Source organism: Octopus bimaculoides, chromosome 20 (genome assembly GCF_046866305.1).
Source record: "Octopus bimaculoides isolate indiv1 chromosome 20, ASM4686630v1, whole genome shotgun sequence".
NCBI lineage: Eukaryota > Metazoa > Mollusca > Cephalopoda > Octopoda > Octopodidae > Octopus > Octopus bimaculoides.
Window position 1 is genome coordinate 36452708 of NC_142947.1, and position 20003 is coordinate 36472710.

At 35.4% G+C, this 20003-nt stretch overlaps 1 protein-coding gene across 4 annotated transcripts in view; it reads left to right on the forward strand.

Moving 5' to 3' along the window:
* The first annotated feature begins 16436 nt into the window (after positions 1-16436).
* LOC106868739 (adiponectin receptor protein 1) overlaps positions 16437-20003 on the forward strand; it is a 240129-nt gene continuing 236562 nt past the window's right edge. For 2 of the 4 annotated variants that reach the window (XR_016237655.1, XR_016237656.1), the window contains exon 1: positions 16437-16905. The gene's annotated coding sequence lies outside the window, so the exon portion shown is untranslated. The remainder of the gene's footprint in view (positions 16906-20003) is intronic. The other 2 variants (XM_089338362.1, XM_089338364.1) reach the window with 2 other exon arrangements.

Genomic DNA, 20003 nt, shown 5'->3' on the forward strand with positions numbered 1-20003 from the left:
CATAATTATTTTGTTTAGTCAATTTGTAAAATCTTTTAAATTTTGGGACAAAAATGTTTAGATTCCACTTCAGCCCTTCCTGAAAAGTTTTGCTCATACATCTGTAAAAACGACCGTGCGAACCCAAAAGGAGAAATGGTGATGAATGGAAAAACAGGGCTCCTTTTATTTAAATGCGTCACACGGTCGAACACAAAAATACATCTCAAATGATATAAATACGTTATACTTCGATAACATAGTGAATTCGTAAATGGCCAGTAAGGAAGACGATAGAACACAACCGATAGTGATGTGTAACAGTAATATTTATTGTTGCATTAAAATGTATGTCTGTGTGTGAGTGTGAGTGCAACATAAAACATAATAAAAGACAGGCCGTCGTGTAAAGAAAAGAGTGTGTGCAAGTGATACATGTATGTGTATGCGTGAGATACAGCAGATAGAAAAAGAGTCAGTAACACATATAAGAATTTGCCAGTTCTTAGAGTACACAATAATAAGAGTCTGTATGTAAGAAGTTGAGGCGTGTGGAGCAGTGCGATCACTCGTCGTGATGTTAGGGCTTCCATGCCGGGCCGGGTTCTTGTATACAGATGTTCTTCACAGGCTGGGTTCTTGTCTGTTGTCTATCGTGGCGAAGGTGAATCGCACAAACAGAGTTAGAAGTTCTGCGGTAGTTTTGGTTAGCTGGTGTACGTAGAAGTCATGTTGACGATGTTGGCGATGCTGGCGGCGAATCTTGTAGTTCGTAGTTGAAGTGGTGTTGACGAATTAGCTGGGTATAATTTAGTCTATTTAAAGCAAAATAGGGGCTCCAGAGAGGCATTAGAAAAACACTATCACGTGACCTTATTAAGAGCTGTGATTGGTCAGTTTGCGTTCTGGCGGGAACGGTACAAAGCAGTTGCCGCTTCAAATAATAATCAGTCAGGTAATGACAGGGAAAGATGTTTTCTACTACGCTCGCGTGTTTGTATATTTATAGTGAGAGAAGATGGCTTCTTTGTATATAATGGCGATCGAGGTGTTAGTTTCACTACACATCTATGGCTAATACTGTTAGTTATTTAGTGCTCTTTTTCTCTTTTCTTTTCCTTTACAAGTTATCTTGCACATTTGGACAGTACGTTGAATATACAGAAGTCACCCAAACTGCAATTCTTTGGTTATCACCCCTCTCTGATCCACCCCAATAATAAACAAAATAAAGCAGCATTAGGCTAAATTAAGTGTTTTTGAGATAGGGAAATAAAATCTGTAAAAATATTTGTTTTACAATGTAATAAGATAAAAATGATAATTTATTTTTAGTGGTGATATATCATTGTTAGGTTTCTGTGTCAAGCTGCTGTGTGAGTAGACTTCTTGTCATTTTTCTTTTTTTAAATAAAGACATCTATAAACAAGCTGCTAATTCTTTGTTGCAGATCCAAAATATAACAATAATTAGAATGAGGTTTGCAGTGGCTATGGAACACATTTAAATCCAAGGGTCCTTCAATAAATTACCTTTTTATTCAATACATTTACTTTTCTACAACTCACTGCTTAACTCTAATTAGCAACATTACTATGTCCATTCCTTCCTCTGATATCTTTGTGCAGTCACTCTTCTAGCCTTCTCCAGTTCATTTTTGAATCATTTATTTGCCATTGTTATACCATACAAGTATGCATTTTACTATCTAGTATGAAAGCTTCTCATTTATCTTAGTTATAACCCTGCAGAAAAGTCATGCCTTGTTCTATTGTTTGGTTAACATGAAATCCTTTATTTGTTTTGTTCACAGGTTGTTAACAAACACAACTACCACCATTAAATCCAAGGGTTCTTAACATTAATTTCTACAGTATTTGAATAATTTGATAAGGCTGTAGATTCAATGGATTTTGGTTCAACAAATTCAGAAAATACAAGTAGTTATAAATGTGATGACACTGTTACAGATACCACCAGACAAGTAGCCAAGCTATGTTGTGGCTAATAATAGGAAAATAAAGTTAAAAAGATACCTTGTCTTTCATTGTAGCAAGTGTGATGGAGCTGTGAGAAACACCAAAGGACATGTAGCCAGGCTACACTGCGGCCAGTAGTTAGGAAGACTTAAAAAGATGTCCCTCACTGTGGAAATTACAATCTCTAAAAAAGCATAACAATAAACAAGCTTTTGACAGTTTTATAGATATTTCAAAATTATGATACTATGATGCTAGGTGTTTCCATTATTTTGTCCAACACCTGTATATATGCATACAAATTAGTCATTAGGATTCAACAGAACCTTGGAATATCTACACGCAGGATGCCAGAAATGGCTGGCTACAACAACACAGAGTTCACAGTAAGATAAACAATAAAGCTATCATGTGTTGGTAGGATACCGTAGATATGTAAGTACCAAATCCAATTTAAATTGCAGATCTGGTTATGGGATTGGTTCCAAGTGAGGCATAGGTATAAAAAGAGGACACAAATGGTGTATGAAATTTAAAATTGGATTTGTTGTGTTTGATGTATGAAATCTTACTGCTTGACATCTTGCTGGTTTAAAATTTTATCTGAAGATGGTGGATTATATGTTGTGATGTTATCTTTGAATGTATCAATAAAATCCTACCGAAACAGCTGTCAAAAATTTTAAATACCAACTGTGTTCTCTTTATATATATATATCATCAAAAATACTTAAGATAAAATAAAGAACATTTCAAAAATTGAACATATCTTGCTTACTTGCTTCACGCAATGTTTTGACATTGTTATTTGTGGGACTGAATTTTATACTGAATTGTTTTTGCAGTCCATATTGTTGATAGTGAAACCTCTTGGTCTTCATATCCAGTTATGTGCCACCCTATGCTATGATGGTGTCTTGGTCATGAACGGAAAAATCACTAGTGTTCCAAGTGAAACTAAATTCCATTGTCCCACTTGCAGTTTGTGCCACGCCCACTGGCACAACTTGGTAGTGACTGATAGCATGAAAATGTAATGTCTGCTGGTGAATTTTTGCCGTACTGCAGCAACTCTACCTCTTCATAAATCGATCCACTGTGCATCAGTGCATTGTGCAGTATGTAGGGAGGCCAGTGCATTGTTTTGTGTGCATGTGGTGAGTGCTATAATGATGTTAAAACAGCTCTATCATCCACATGTGCCAATCACTGTTCTGACATCTTTTACAATCGTCATAGAAATATGGACCTTATTGCATTTGGCTGATAAAATTTTGGATAATAATAATCAATAATCAATAATCATCAACTTAAAAATTCATTAACGTAACTAAATCTCAAAAAATAATTGTGATGGTTATTTAAATACATTAAAGCATTTTATTGACAGTCAGATTTGTACCTATCCAGCCAATAATGTATTTGTTAATTAATTAATTCTTTAATCATCATCATCATCGTTGTCGTCGTCATTTAATGTCTATTTTCCATGCTGGTATGGATTGGATGGTTTGACAGGAGCTGGCCAGCCAGAGAGTTGCACCAGGTTCCATCTGTCTGTTTTGGCATAGTTTCTACAGCTGGATGCCCTTCCTAACACCAACCACTTTACAGAGAGTACTTGATGCTTTTTACATGGCACTAGCACAAGTGATTTTACATGGTACCAGCATGGGTGCATTTTATGTGGCACCATCACCCATAAGCTCGCAAGACAAAGACCTCTTGGCTGAGAGAATGAATGGGGGATATAGCCATGAAGGACATGCCTGTATGACATGCCTATATGTATGGATGGCCACAATTTTACTTAGCTTGACGTGTCTTCTCAACCACAGCAATTAATCTTTATATAATTCTCATGCTAATTATATCATTCTGATTGTCACTATATTAATTAGAACTTAAATTCTGCCAATATAATAATTTTTGTTTTTGCAATTTCTATACTTAAGATTTTTACCTTCTTCCTACTGAACACCAAATGGCTGATTGCTATAAGAATTTGACACGAGGTTTTCTATACAAATAGGCCATCATCTACACTACAAACTTTTGCATTTCTTTCAGTTGAATTGTTTGTGTGTGTATGTATAGGAATCTGGAAAATTTCTTGGTATTATTTATAGTAGGTTATAGCCAAAAATTATCCAACTTCCTGCTTTGTTATATAATAACTCTACAAACAATATTTCTAGAATTTTCAACTCTAATATGTACTTCACATCAGTACAACTGATATATACTGGATTGTAATACTAGAATAAGCAGATGTGCTTCTAGCGGACAAAGCTTGGTTTCTTTTTTCTTTACTTACATAATATATATATGTATGTATGTTTGTGTGTATATATATAATACACACACACACACACACACACGCACCCATGCCAGCATGGAAGATGGATGTTAAACGATAATGATATATATATATATATATATATATCATTATCATTGTTTAACGTCTGCTTTCCATGCTGGCATGGGTTGGATAGTTTGACTGAGGTCTGGCAAGCCAGGAAGCTGCACCAGGCTCCAATCTGATCTGGCAAGGTTTCTACAGCTGGATGCCCTCCCTAATGGCAACCACTCCGAGAGTGTAGTGGGAGCTTTTTATGTGCCGTCGGTACAGGGGCCAGTCAGGTGGCACTGGCATGTATGTATGTATGTATGTATGTATACACACACACACATACAAATATATATGAGTAAGTGGATAAATGAAAGAAAAACACACTCAACATATTTAATAGAAGTAGCATATGTTATGTAAAACAGTTTGATTTGGCTCCTTGCAACTTTAAGTTTTGCAGGCTTCTTACAGAAACCTAGCTCATTCAGACTCAGTAAGAGAATGAAGAGATGATATAGGAAGTCCAAAATGGCTACTGGAAACTAGGCTGCTGTTGATCAAGGCAGGTTACATGGTGCCCTCTGTTTCAGAGGGCGAAGAACATCCATTGAAGCTCTGGTTGTGTGGGCCGTCACCCCATCTTGCTGAAACCATACACGTTGAATAGGTATGTTTTCATCATAATTCAGGCACGAAAAGTTGTTCATCATTTCAATGTAATGCTCGGAGTTCACAGTAACAGCATTTCCATTATTGCCTTCAAAAATGTAAGGACCAATGATGGCAGCTTTTCCAAGCGCACACCGGACCATCACTTTTGGGCCATGCAGTGGTCTTTCGTGCAGTTCTCTCAGATTTTCAAGAGACAATAACGACAGTTCTGTTGATTCACTATGCCATTAAGATGAAAATGAACTTCATCACTCATTAACAAAATGAGGTAGCCATTTGCCTCAAAAATTGCTTCTATCTGACATGCGAAGTTAAGCCGCTATACATAGTCCCATGGTTTCAACTGTTCCCCAATGACCAATTTGTACGGGTGGAAATACAGGTTTTCATGCAAAATATGCCTTACCAATCAATTACCAGTACCAAGTTCAGTGGAATGCCTCCGAACAGAACGATTCAGAGTCCGTATCAAAGCTTGCCTGAAGCATTCTACATTTTCCGGGGTCCATACCATTTGTGGCGCCCCCATTAGTCTCCTATTCATTAGTGTACCTCATGTACGAAGTACATTCACCCAACGAAAGATTGTGTTACAGGTGGGAACACCCTGATTTTGGTGAATGTTGAAATGGTGCAGAAACTCCTGCTGAACTGCTGTGACAGACTCGTTATTCTTAACATAACTGTTGTAGGTAAACAAGTGATGCTCTATGCACCATGGTTTCACCTGAAAAGGAAAAAAAAATGCTAAGATACCACAGACCGAATTGGTACCTGTCAGACATATGTCCCTCCCACTGGGGCTGAATAATAGTCATTTCAAAAATGTCCGACCTCTCTGCCCCACCCTGTATAATATATGATATACTATAATACAATATATTGGTTTCAAATTTTGGCACAAGGCCAGCAATTTTGATGAGGGAGTAAGTCGATTACATTGACCCCAGTGCTCAACTAGTATTTATTTTATCAACCCTGAAAGGATGAAAGGCAAAGTCGACCTTGGAGGAATTTGAACTCAGAACGTAGACGAAATACCGCTAAACACTCCGTCGGGTTGGCTAACGATAATATAATATTTATCACATAATCATTGAATGGTACTGTGCGAGTAGTTTACTGACTTGGGCGCAGATTTTTTCAAGTCGCATTTACTTTGGTTATGTAAGTCATTTACAACCGAAGTAACAGATTTTGACCTCTAATTGTTTGTTCCAACACAGTTTATCATTTTCGCTTTTACGCTGCAACTCCCGATAAACGTGTGCCTGCTTAATGTGAGACACACACACGCACAACAAAGGAGACTCTTAATGTTAATGATCGAACGACCTGCAAGAAATAGCAGCCAGATCTTCCTTGAATCACATCCTTACTGATCTTAAAAATTGAAAGGCTCATTGGAATACGTAATTAATAAAAAATAATAATAATAATAATAAACGATACAATAATCATGGCTGGAAAATCTTTGATCACAAGTCATCTCGTTCTGGGCTGACCTGGGGCTAAACTGCAACAATCAAAACAACGCGCAAATTCACCAGCTCTCTTTCTCTTTCTCACGCACGCTAGCACTAACCTTTCTCTTCCTCTCTCTCTCTCTTTCCGCCCCTTCACTTTCACTCATATTCAGTTATCTGTTCACGTGCAGTTAGACAATCATTTACATTTATGACCGACTTTCAACTGTAGTGTACTTTCAAAACATGTATCACAAGAAAGATGTCTTTTTGCGTGGGTTTCTTGATGAATGAAAAAAAAATTTTCGGGAGGTGCGGGTAAAAAGCGAAATAAATTATTAAATATATTGATTTTTAGGAATAATATTTAATACATATTGGTTTAAAATTTCGACACAAGGCCAGCAATATCGGAGAAGCGGGTAAGTCGATTACATAGATTCCAGTTTTTCAGCTGGTACTTATTTTATCGACCTCAAAAGGATGAAAGGCAACGTCGACCTCGACAGAATTTGAACTCAAAACATAAAGACGGACGAAATACCGCTAAGCATTTTGTCCGGCGTGCTAAAGATTCTACCAGTTTGTCGCCTTAATACATAAATATTGATTTAAAATTTTGGCAGAAGGCCAGCAATTTTGTGGGGAATAGTAAGTCGATTACGTCGACTCCTGCGTTAAACTGGTATTTAATATATCGACCCCGAAAGGATAAAAGGCAAAGTTGAGAGAATTTGAATTCAGAACGTAAGGACCCTCGAAATGTCGCTAAACATTTTGCCCGACGTGCCAACGATTCTACTCCAGGCACAAGGCCCGAAATTTTGGGGGAGGGGCCCAGTCGATTAGATCGACTCCAGTATACAATTGGTACTTAATCTATCGACCCTGAAAGGCGGAATTTGAACTCAGAACGTAGACGAAATACCGTTAAGCATTTCGCCCGGCGCGCTAACGTTTCTGCCAGCTCGCCGCCTTAATATACAAGGTGTCCACAAAGTCTGGGTACATGAGGATTAACACATACTTTAAGAAATTATTATTTCTTATATTTAATTGTTTATGTTATGATTTTATTTACTCCATGTACCCAGACCTTGTGGACACCCTGTATAATGAATATTAATGTATTGAATATATTATACAAACAAATTGATATTTTTTCTCTTTTGCTTGTTTCGGTTATTGGACTGCGACCATGCTGAGGTACCTCCTGCAGGGGTTTTAGTCGAACAAATTGACCCCAGTATTTATTTTTTAAAGCGTGGTGCGTATCGTATCGATCTGCTTTCGCCGAACCATTAAGCCACAGAGACGTAAACAAGCCAACGCCAGTTGTCAAGTAGTGGTGGAGGACAAAGACACGAGCTTCTTTCAATTTCCATCAACTAAATGGATTCACAAGGCCTTGTTCATCCCGGGGCTATAGTAGTAAACGCCTGCTCGAGGTACCACGCAGTCAGAATTTTAAATAATTTATTAAATATATTACTTTTTAACATTGATACTAAGCTACAAATTTATAACTAAAACCCGAGTCTGAGAAAAGTAGTGATGGTTTGTTTCAGCAAAAATCAGTTGTCATTGTTTGAGTTCTAACGTTTTGGAAACTTGGCAACCGGTATTGGTGTGTTTACGTCCTCGTAAGTTAGCGATTGGGCAAAAGCACCAAGCTTAAACAAATAAGTACTGGGGTCAATTTATTTGAGTAAAAATTCTAAAAAGTGGTGCTCCAGCATGACCGCAGTCTAATGACTGGGATAAGCTTTAAAAAAAAGATTATTATCTAAAGACAAACGTTACACTTTTTGCTTCACAAAAAGCTGTTGCGCTGAATACCAGTAGCTTGTGTGAGAATGTATACTTGGCGTGCGGAGAAAATGTGTTCATGCTTGACGAGAGGTGATTTTGTTTTTGTTTTTTTTTTTGATAAAAGGCAAAGTCGACCTCGGTGGAATTTGAACTCATGATGGTGTTGTTCAACACTAGACTGGCTCTGAACAAGCCGGCTTTAAACTATTGGCGGGCTCTTTTCTGTTTGGTTACCAGCATTTCAAAAAGTTTATCGAAAATTTTAAAATTTGGCACATTAATGTAGCTTTCCAAGCTGAATTACTGGAGTTATTTTACTTGTTCCAGAAAATTGTTTTTGAAAAGTTATAGAGGTTTACAGCCTGATAATTTTCACCCAGTGAGAAAACAGCATTTGGAAGCGGACATTTTGTGCGTGACTGCACATTTTGTCGCCAACATTCTGAAGATAACCCGTGTTGTCAATATTTGTATTCTACACAAGGAAAACGAGTAAACAACACGTCTTTTGTAGTTTTAAGCATTCAAAATGCGTTTAATGCGATAGCACGAACCTAAAAGATTTATCCAAATACGTTATTTAGCTGTTATTTTTAGCTTATCTCACAACCACCTCAATGAAAAGTAAGAGTAAGCAACACGTCTTTTGTAGTTTTAAGCATTCAATATGTATTAAATGCGATAAACAACACATTATATGCGATAAGAAACAACACATTACACATTAAATATGCTTAAAAACAAACATTTAAGCTTTAGTGCGAAAAAAAGAGTTACCTGAAAACAAAATAGCGAATTATGAATTAAATATTCTTAAAATTGAAGACGATAGTTAGAAGTGCATTCAATCAATTTCTCGAACAGATCGCAATTTTCATATCTCCTGCATCACATAAGTTCACAGATGTGAATCTACCAAAGAACGGTGAGTGCCACAGCGTCATTTATTACCTTGCTAATAGAGGCCTATATATTCTCCACTTGGTGAGTGTGGGTACCAACTTTCGAGTTAACAAACCTAACCCTGTGGTTCACCGTTCTATACTCAGAATTGTAACCATTAATTTCAGGAATGTGAGAGTATGCCCTCCACAAATCGCTGAAAATTGTGGTTCCTGGGATAAGCGAGTGATGTATGCATTCTTCCAGTATGTCACGATTCCGACATGGCACCGCATACAGAAAAACCTGTTTGGTCTCGCGATACATTCCTCCGAAAATCCACTGCTCATGTAGGACCCTTCCTCGGTGGTACTTACGTCTTGAGAAGACTGTTTCGTCGATCTCAGCAATCTTCCCAGGCCCACCACCTTGAATTGGATGATAGAGCAAATCCTCCGCACATACTTCCCTAACATAGCTGTTATAATCAACAGCTGTGCAATGGTTAATCCCCAGTTCTTCAACACAAAGCAGGACTTAGGTTACCGGAGCTCGCTGCCATAATCAAACAGATAGAGAAATTTTCCAAGTAGAACGGTAGAACACGGCGTCAACAAGTGGTTTCAATTTCAATATATTTGTCAACACTTGATTTCTCGCAGACAAAAGAGTTCTCATGTTCCGCTTGTTACTATGACTTACGATTGACTAAAATTACCCGAAATTTTTAAACTTTAATACCTAATAACTTTTTATTGATTGGTTTATAACAAAGATGATTTTCATGGCATTCATTAGCCTATAAAACTGTATCGTTACACTGAATATGAAATTAATGTGAACAGAGATTGGCGCTGATTGATGCTGGTAGCCAAACAGAAAAGATCCCATTGGCGTTCTAACCTATCTTATCGTCCCATTTTATGTTAAGGCATCGTGATAGACTACGTTGTCTATTGTGTTTCCCCGTTGTTAGACGACAAGAAAGTGATTTAAATGGAGGTTTTGTTGCACGTTCTAGCAGGTCGAGCGACCACGTAAGTTCGATGTGAGAGTGTTGTTTATCTAAGTATTGTTTACGTTCTAAATAATATAATGACAGATGCATGCGTCATATATAAACACGTCTGCTGTTATATAAGAGTGTGTGTGTGTGAGTGAGAGAAAGATAGAGAGAGATAGAGATAGAGAGAGAGAGAACGGGTACTCATGTACTTATATGAAATGGGAACCTCAAATCATACGTATGTAGACAATAACTTGCAAACAAACAAACAAACTGTAAGTGATAGAGCTAATTCAACGCCCCCATCACACCACACATACGCACACTCTCAACATAACGCATGGCTGAACCAATAAATAAACAGGAATAACAAACACAGTATGAAAATTGCTCTTGTTTTGTTTACAAGGTATCTGGTTATATTTCTGTCTCCAACTTCCCACTGAAATATAATAGCTATCATTTTATGCTTGCCTTTATTCTTTATTATCTTAAACAACAAATAAATTATTGTCATTATACAATATTTAATGAAAAGAAAATAAAACAAAACAGATAATATAACCGTTTTCAACCAATCGTTTTGCATGTTTTTCTTTCTTTGAAGTGTCGGCATTCCTGCTTGAATTATTTTCTCTCTCCTCATCTCCCAACGAACTATTTATATATATATGTTTACTACCATCCTCATCTTTTATTTCCACAAGTTACACTGTCACAACTTTCCTAGGATACTATAACGTTTTGTTTTGTTTTTTCCACAAATCGTTTTTTTTCTTCTACAAATCTATTATTTTTATCTACAAATTTATACATCCTGGATTGATAACATATCTATTCAGCCATTGTTTTACTGTTCAGTTCACGAGCATGGCAAACTGTGATCCGTCGGACTTTCTAAATGGCACGCCCAACGAAAGATTACTTTGAATTCATTTTTGTAGTGCGGCCCACCTGATGATGTGTTATGTCCAATGCAGCCCGCTCCTCGGAAAAAGTCACTTATACCTAGTTTAGTGATGCAGTGTTCATGCTTCTCTTCCTCAACTTTCTAGTATTTTTTCTTTTATTCAATGCCCACGAAATCAAGACAAGGAAGAGTAGAAGTTATTTCTCTAACTGGGAACCCGACCAAGATGCTTGCAACAGACTGAATTCTGCAAAACTCACTCAAGAAAGAACTCGGTAGTAGCTTTAATCTAGTGATGGATTAAGTCTAGCCCACCCAAGAAAGAACTCTGTAAAGAGCCGGAACAAATTTTGCAAGATTTATCACCTGATGTTCTAACATTTCCGCTAATCCACCACCGCTCTGAACTAGTATTTCATATTATTGATTCCGAAGGGATATATAGTAAAGCTAACTTCGGCGAGATATGAACTAAAGAGGGCAAATAACCAGAACAGATATTGGATGCAATTTTTGGTATAAAGCCAGCAATTTCGATGGAGGGGATAAGTTAATTACATCGACCCCAGTGCTCAACTGGTATTTATTTTATCGACCCCGAAAGGATGAAAGGTAAAGTCGACCTCTGCAGAATTTAAACTCAGAACGGTAAGACTGGCGAGATACCACTAAGCATTTCGCGCGGCATGCTAACGCTTCTGCCAGCTCACCCGCCTTAGCCAGAACAAATTTTGCAATGCGCTATGCCCTTTGTTCAAACGACTCTGCCACAGCCCTCATTGTCTTGAATTTATGATGAAATGGACGTTGGTTGCGACATGTATGAGGCTTTTAATAAATTCACTCTGGAACCGAAGCCGAGTTGTGACCTCAACTTAGGATCTTATCACTCGTTTTTTTGTTATTTATGATCTTTATTTGATGTACAAACGCTGATCCTTGTAAAGTCAAATAAAAGTGATATGCATCGTAAAATGGCTACCAACAATGTCTGCTGAAATTTAAAATCAATAACAGCTGGCACAAAACCGCCAAGACTTTCACCAAGTAATCCAGGAACAAACAAGAGCAAAATCACTTCACAGTGAGGCTGGGGATCTATTTTAAAACGGGGGCCACATTTTTCATTAATGTTTTACGTAGTGTTTTTGGTACGGAAAGACTTTCAAACTTCGTATACTTATCTATTTTGTGTTATAGAACAGAAAAATATTTTTGTATTCGAATTTATTTCATGTAAAAAATTGTCATATTTCGATAATTTCAACCAATCACTGACAAGTATTCAGTTGTTTATATTTACTCCTTTGGCTGATTAAGCGATGTAAAGCGTATTTAATCTCCATACCTTCGTTTTATTTGCTTTTTTCATTTTAAATTTGCTTTAACCCTAACCCTAGGGTTAGGGTTAGGGTTAATTGTTAGGGTTAATTGTTTCAGAATCGTTTGTTTATGTAGTCGGCACTTAATGTATATCGGCTGAATGGACGTCAGTGATTGGTTGAAATTACAGAAATACGACAACTTTAACATGGAATAACTTATGGATTTCTTTTTTTTAAAAGAAGACTAAGAGAAAAAGATGTTTTATATGACACATTCTACCAGTGTTCCAAGTTTCAAAGTGTTTCGTTAATGAAAAATGTGGCCCCCGTTTTAAAAAAGATCCGAGGCTGGTGTTATTTTGTAATTTCCTTTTACTAGAAAGTTGTCTAAACAAACACTAGCTGTTTGATAGCCGTTAACTCTACTGAGTTCATGCGTCCTTTGACGGGTTTTGTTTTTCGTCTTGCTAGTTATCCAATGAAAGCCATGCTCCTTACCAAGCAGGCTTGATAGGGTTGCGTTAAGTCACCGACGGTTAAGGCCCGAGCATGCGATAGATTGTACTGGGTTACATGTTAATGGAAGTACGAAGTATGACCTAACATACATCATGATGATTATTTCATCTTGTCAGACGATAACCGCCTCACATTAGTGAGACATCTCTACCTCATTGGATTTAAGTGACAAAAGCTTGTGCAACACTTTTGCCACTTTCTCAGTTGCCATAGTAAGTTCCAGTGACAGGCATTGCAAGATGACTGATAACTATTTTGACTGCAAGTTTTATGCTTGAGTAGCTTTTTCCTAGAAAAGCCACCTTCCCATGACTTTGTTAAAAATAACGGAAGCCTCTTCTACCCTTGGGAAATCTATTTAATACATAGATGGGACTCTGTCATGAACTACCGTTCATAGTGAGGACGGACCTGATAATAATGGTAATTAAGGGGGTAACTTCACGTTCCCCACAACCCCCAAATTCCTGAACTGGACTCTCATCGCTGGATGTTTACATGTATATTTAGTGTGGTGGTCTTTCGTATATTCTTCACAAGGTAGCGTGGTCTCGTATATAGACAATGACTAGATTAAAGTTTAACTTCCAAAGTCTTATAATAATTCTGCTTGTCATTAAGTTACTTAGCCCGTCGATAACGCTTTCACATGATTAGGGGAAAAGAGGGAGAAAGAGAGAAGAGTCTATGACGTGAGGTAGGTGGAACGTAGTTGGAACGCTTTCACGAAAGAGTGAAGAAGAGAAAGAAAAAAAGGATCTATGTCAGAGAGAGAGGGAGGGAGAGAGAAAGAGAGAGGGATAGGGAGGGAGGGAGAGAGAGATTATTTTTCCCATTTGGATTACAAATTTTATGAAATTAAAAAAAAAAATCATTTTCCAGGAATTATTTCATCATAATCTGGTTTTACTGTTTCGGCCTTTTCTATCTGTTCAATATTTACCCGTCGTGTTGGATATCTCGTAGTCATAGTGGTCCTGTGGTTTTTGGCTGTTTATCTCCACTTGATCATTGATCGAGCAGGCTTATATCAAAGAAATTCCAGTTTCCCGTTTCACCTTTTATTCAATCATAATATATTTCAAGTACAAATTAATCAAATGTACAAATATACAAGTATATTTAGTGTGGGGGTGGGGCGGAGAAAAAGAAAAAAAAAACTTTCAGTGTTTCATCATACAATCACTGAAAGATATTTTAAAGTGGTTTTGTGATTCTGTGCATGTAAATACAATGTTGTGACAGTATAATGGAATAAAGTTTGAAACCATAAATTTATCATATATAAACTACGTCATATGAATACTGTATTTCATTTTCATCTTCTTTGTACTTGTTTATATTTTGAATAAGAATTGCTATACAGGTTGTAAAACTCGTGTATTTCCGGCAGCGCTGGATTAACCATTAAGCAGAATAAGCACGTTCTTAGGATGTCAAGGAAAGGGGGACACAACAGAAATGGTATATGGTTTACGGGACAAAAGAAATCACTTTAAACTTGCAAAAATTATATTCGAAGTGGTTTATATGATGGGAGGTATAATTTCGAAGTGTTCATGTTGTCATAGTGAGGATCTGATGAAAAACATTGCGATCTAAAAAAAGTAGAAAATTTTTCGAGTATAAATAAAGTGGAAAAAATGCCACAGAAAAAATTTTCGCAGGAAAATATTCCACTGGAAAAAATTTCGCAGGAAAAAATCCACAGCAAAAATGCTACATGAAAAAATTCCACAGTAAAAATGCTACAGGAAAAAAAAAAATTCCACAGTAAAAATGTGGTAAAAAAATGCTACAATAAAATGTCACAGGTAAAAATGGAGTCCATGTTTAACTTCTTTCCAGAATTAGAATACACGTAGGAAGTCACTATTTTACATTCACTCTACCACCGAAATATATTCATCATTTTTATCGCTCTATGAATCTGTACACTGAGCTACGAGGGTAGAATTTTTTCTGTGGTATTTTTTCCTGTGACATTTTTCTGGGATTCAAATAAACATTATTTTCCATTTTACTGTTAGTTTTGCCTCGTTTTGAAAGATAGAAATTTATTTTACTGTTTACTATTGTTTATATTTTGAATTACATATATATGGGGGGCACCAAAATGTTTTCAGTGCTTATAGCCTCTATCGGTCTTAATTCGACTGTGACGTTTTGTGTTACGGCAGTTGACCACCAAGATGGTTCACAATGGCTATGGTTTCGCTGCCATCTACTAGATTGCAAATGGAAGTTTAACATTCCTTTCATCTTTCCATGAGAATTTTTCACTGAGATAATAATAGAAATGTTTCTTATAGGTAATGCAGTTATTAAATGATGTTATGCACATTCCAGGTGTTAGTTATGTATGCTAGGAGAAGGAGATATGAGATGATGTGACCTCTCTCAACATAACTGCCGACAAACAATAAGCAGTTTTTCGAAAGTTTTTACGAATAGGCTGTAATAATTTGGCTTGTTTTTAATATTTAGTCACAAATATCGGGCCTATCAAACTTATGCTTATCCTGCTCCATAGCCTACTACACCCGGTTTCCTATCGTGGTACAACCACATTGAACGCAGTTCAATTTGTTGATACATTAACAAAAAATAAAAGCGCATCTTATATGCCAGCAAACATGGTAAATAATCCCTTTGGTAAATTTTCAGATTAACACCCGCACGATTTTCATTAGGGGGTTAGGGTTGGGTTAGGGACGAAATTCCCTGACCCTAACACCCTAACCCTGACCCTAACACCCTAGTGAAAATCGTGCGGTTGTTAATCTGAAAATTTACCATCCCTTTATCTAACGCAATGGCTATCAACCATTTTGTGCCTATGGGCCCCTTTAATTCCTATTTTACTCTACTAGACTTCCATAGCCATTCGATGTATATTAAAAAAAAAATCTTACTGTATTTTTAAATTAAATATTATTAGGAATTATATAAATTTTAAAAAATATTTTGTGTATTACAGAAGAATAAATAATTTGTTGCACATAAATTTTAACGAAATCTTATATGGACTCCGGTTCAGGACCACTGATCAAACGAAATAAACGAATAAATTGCAGTTTAATTTTTCACTAGCAACACTTCTTAAACGAGTATCAAAACATCTTTTATAAGTTTATGGGAATCGTCTGCTGGGTCTGAGAGAAAAACCTTAAGAAGAAATCAATATATTACGTCACTAGTGTCAACCGTGTAATTAGCTCTCCTGACAGGTTGCTTACTGATCTGTTATAGTATGTCGTGTAAATAGCACTCAACAACCGTAACGCTGACTGTGTCAATAAGAACGAAAAAAAAAAATGTTTGTTTTATTTTTCATTTTCATTTTTCGCCGATTGAATTTCAGTGCCAAATCATTTATTTTCTTTCTTTGATTTTACAAATAAATAAATATAAAAATATATCTTTATTATATTTTTATAGTAATAATAATAATGATAATAATACTTCTACAAGAGTAGATTATTTTTATTGTAAATTTATTTTGGTGCGTATCTAAAAATGAGTCCGTTCCTCAAAAAACTTTCGTGGGTTGTACTGAAATAATTTTCTTGACCGCCGCCTATTTTTGAGAGATGAAAATAAAAGCAGATCCAATACAGAAGTTAGAATAAATAAAAGAAAGAGAGAAAGACCCATATTAACTAGGCGAGAAAAGACAGGATTCGAAACTTGAATGCTGGGATTTAAAGTACCTTGTAAAATCGGTCACCCTTTTCTTTTAAACGGAACAGTTTGTCTCTTTACAGAACTGGAATCTCAGTTCTGTTAATTCAAACTGTAATATGATATATTTCTGAGGATCGAAGAAACTTTTTAAAAAAAGTATATAAAAAAGGGATTATTTTATTCTTTAAATTTGTTATTATTATTATTGTCCCACCTCCAAGTAATTATTTATGGAAGATAAAAAGAAAATGAAATAGCTGTGATGTTTCGAATTATCAAAGAGACTTGAATTGGAAGGAGAGAAGACACTTATTGTAAGTAATTCTAATAATTTTAAGTGAAACTTTGGGAGAGAGAAAAAGAATTTTGGACAAAAAATGTAAGAAAAAAAAAAGGCAACATTTTGGTTATTATTAAACATTATCTTATCGACTTATAAAATAATTATTGGAATATATTATTTATAATTATATTTTAATTTAACAAAGTTTCTTAATATCTGATAAATCTCAATGTCGGTCGATGGCCATAGAATAGAGACAGGCAGAGCTGAGATCAATGGCGTTTTAACCACAGCCAGCCTTTGTTTTATATATATATATATATATATATATATACTTAGGCGTTTGATAACTAGGACTACATTGTCTTGTAAATGCTTGTTGCTAACCCTCCTCTCTAAGAATACACCTGATCAGGCATTATTATACAATCAATGGCGTGCTATTTATGATGTCATACCGACTCAATTGTGTTCCCGTTTCGATTTTGTTTCCTAATAACTTTAAAAAAAAATGGATATTTCTTTTAATTAAATTTTCTTCGAATATCTTTCGGATAGTGCGGATTCCGATTATATCGGAATTTATAGTGAAAAGTTTTTCGGAAAAGCGAGGGAGAGGACTTTCGGTTAAATCACACTGGGCGACTTTGTTTCCTCATAGCTTAAAAAAAATAGGCGATCTTTCGGTACGATTACCTAAATATCGGCCCATACATTTCAGATGATGTAAACTGCGATTGTATTGCATTTTAATGTAAAAAAAAAAGGACAAAAATGGCAAGCGTGCACATAAACATACTGACGCACGTCACATCCTTGCTATTATGCAAAAGTGTCGTAAGTCCAAAAGTTTGCTTTTTCAGAAAACGAAAGAAATAGTTTCATTATTCCATAGCAAAACCGTTGTGCTACACTTTGACGATTTTTGATATCTTGGCATCTGAAGCAGCTGGAGATACGATAGTTTGACCGAAAGAACCGGCTATTTGCAAGCAAAAATAAATATTGCAAAAAAACCGTATTTGGCCAAATTTGGACATACGACAGTTTAACATAATAGTAACGACATATATATGTTTACAAATGTGAACGTCAAATTTTGAGAAAATTATGCGTGTGTCAATATACATGTGTTTTCACGGCCACTAATTTCTTTTTTTCACATTAAATCTGATATAATTGCAATCTACACCATCTGAAATGTATTTGTAGAAAATTCCATTAGGAAAATATCCATTTTCTGAAAGCTATGAGGAAACTAAGTCAAGGGCTGGCACACTTGTGTCTGTATGCTTCGCTTATAAAGACTGCGAACCCATGATTTATGACTCAACATAGGAACACCCTCTCCCACAGAAGACCGGGCAACTTGGGGTCTAAAACTGAAAAGCGATTTGAAAGCGCACACTTGTCTCTTATATTTTCCTATAAATCAGGGGTTTACAAACTTTTTGACTTGCGGACCCCTTTATATTTCAGGCCTTACCTTAGGGACCCCCTTATAAACGCTTATGAAATTTATACATAAATATTTGCTTAAAATAACATATATTTTTACATTTATTTATTTAACAGTATTTAACAAATAGGTTTATTGTCAATTAAAAGATTTCGATAAAAAAACATATATAAAATCAAATTGCCCATAAAAAGTATTTGCTGTCTTCGGACCCCCTGTCTTGTCCTTGCGGACCACAGTTTGAAAACCTCTGCTATAAATCATCCTAGATGAGAATGACATGAGATTCATAAAACTGAATAGACAATACAGGTGATATATATATTCAATTACAAGCTACAGAGAATACTGGTAAATTAACCACTACGTGAATTCCTAACACGATCTTTTTCATTAGAATATCTGTTTACTGACAGGCAGTGGTTGCTAGATCTACCAGAAATATTAACCGAATTTCTCTCAAATCGTAACCCACTACGTTAAAAAAAAAAAAAGAACGAAAGAAAGAAAGAAGAGGGAAACCCTAATAAACATTAAATAACGTAGTTGTAAATATACTATGTTTGATGGCATGGTGACAGCTGGAATATCTCTGAACATAGGTCAGCTTGATCAAAGTTGTACTGAGACTAAACAAAACTGATCCAAAATTGCTCCTTCTCTCCAATTTGTTTATATTTTTCAATGATTTTTTCTTTGTGAGTTTTATTTCATATCATCTTCTCTTATAAACCATCTTAATTGCTTTACATCTGGGATTATTCTCAGCCTATTATTCTTTCTATCTCTGGCTACTATCTACCATCAAGTGCTTTCTTCTGTCCTTTCTTTCTTCCTTCCTTCCTCCCTTCCTTCCTTCCTTTGTGCAAATAGTAAAATCAATCAATTTCTGAGAACCAAAGTATCAATGAGAACTGAATTCAGGTCAAATAACCACCCTGAACCAGTACCTCTTTAATGTTGGTTCAATTTGCAGCGCTAATTGTGAAAGTAAAACATACTATTTATATATGTATATATATACAAACACACACTACGTGTATATGATATATATATATATATAAAATATGTGGATATATACATACGTGTGTGTGTGTGTGTGTGTGTGTGTATATATATATATATATATATATATATATATATATATATATATATATATATAATGAAATTATTGTGCATAGTGCTCAAACATATATGTAAATATATATATATATATATATATATATATATATATATATATATATATATATATATATATATATATATACATATATAAACTCACACATATAAATACAGATTATATATATAACTATATATATACATTTACACAAACATACACATGTATATATTTACACATATGCACACAGATGTTTCTATGCATATATATTTCAAGATGATGATGATGACACATGCAGTTGCTGGGTGTGGTTAAAAGAAAACAAAAATTCAATATTCATTATTTAATTTGATGCGAATGTATTTGGTTTCAAAAAGTTTGATTATTTGTTGATTTTTGTTTGCCACTTTCATCTCATTTTGATTGTTAATATATTAACTAATTCAAATATTTAATTATTCATTTATTTATTCTCTCAATAGCTGCAAAACTTCTTTAAAAGAAACATAAAATAAAACTTTTGAAAAATTACTTAATCTGTCCATAAAGAAGT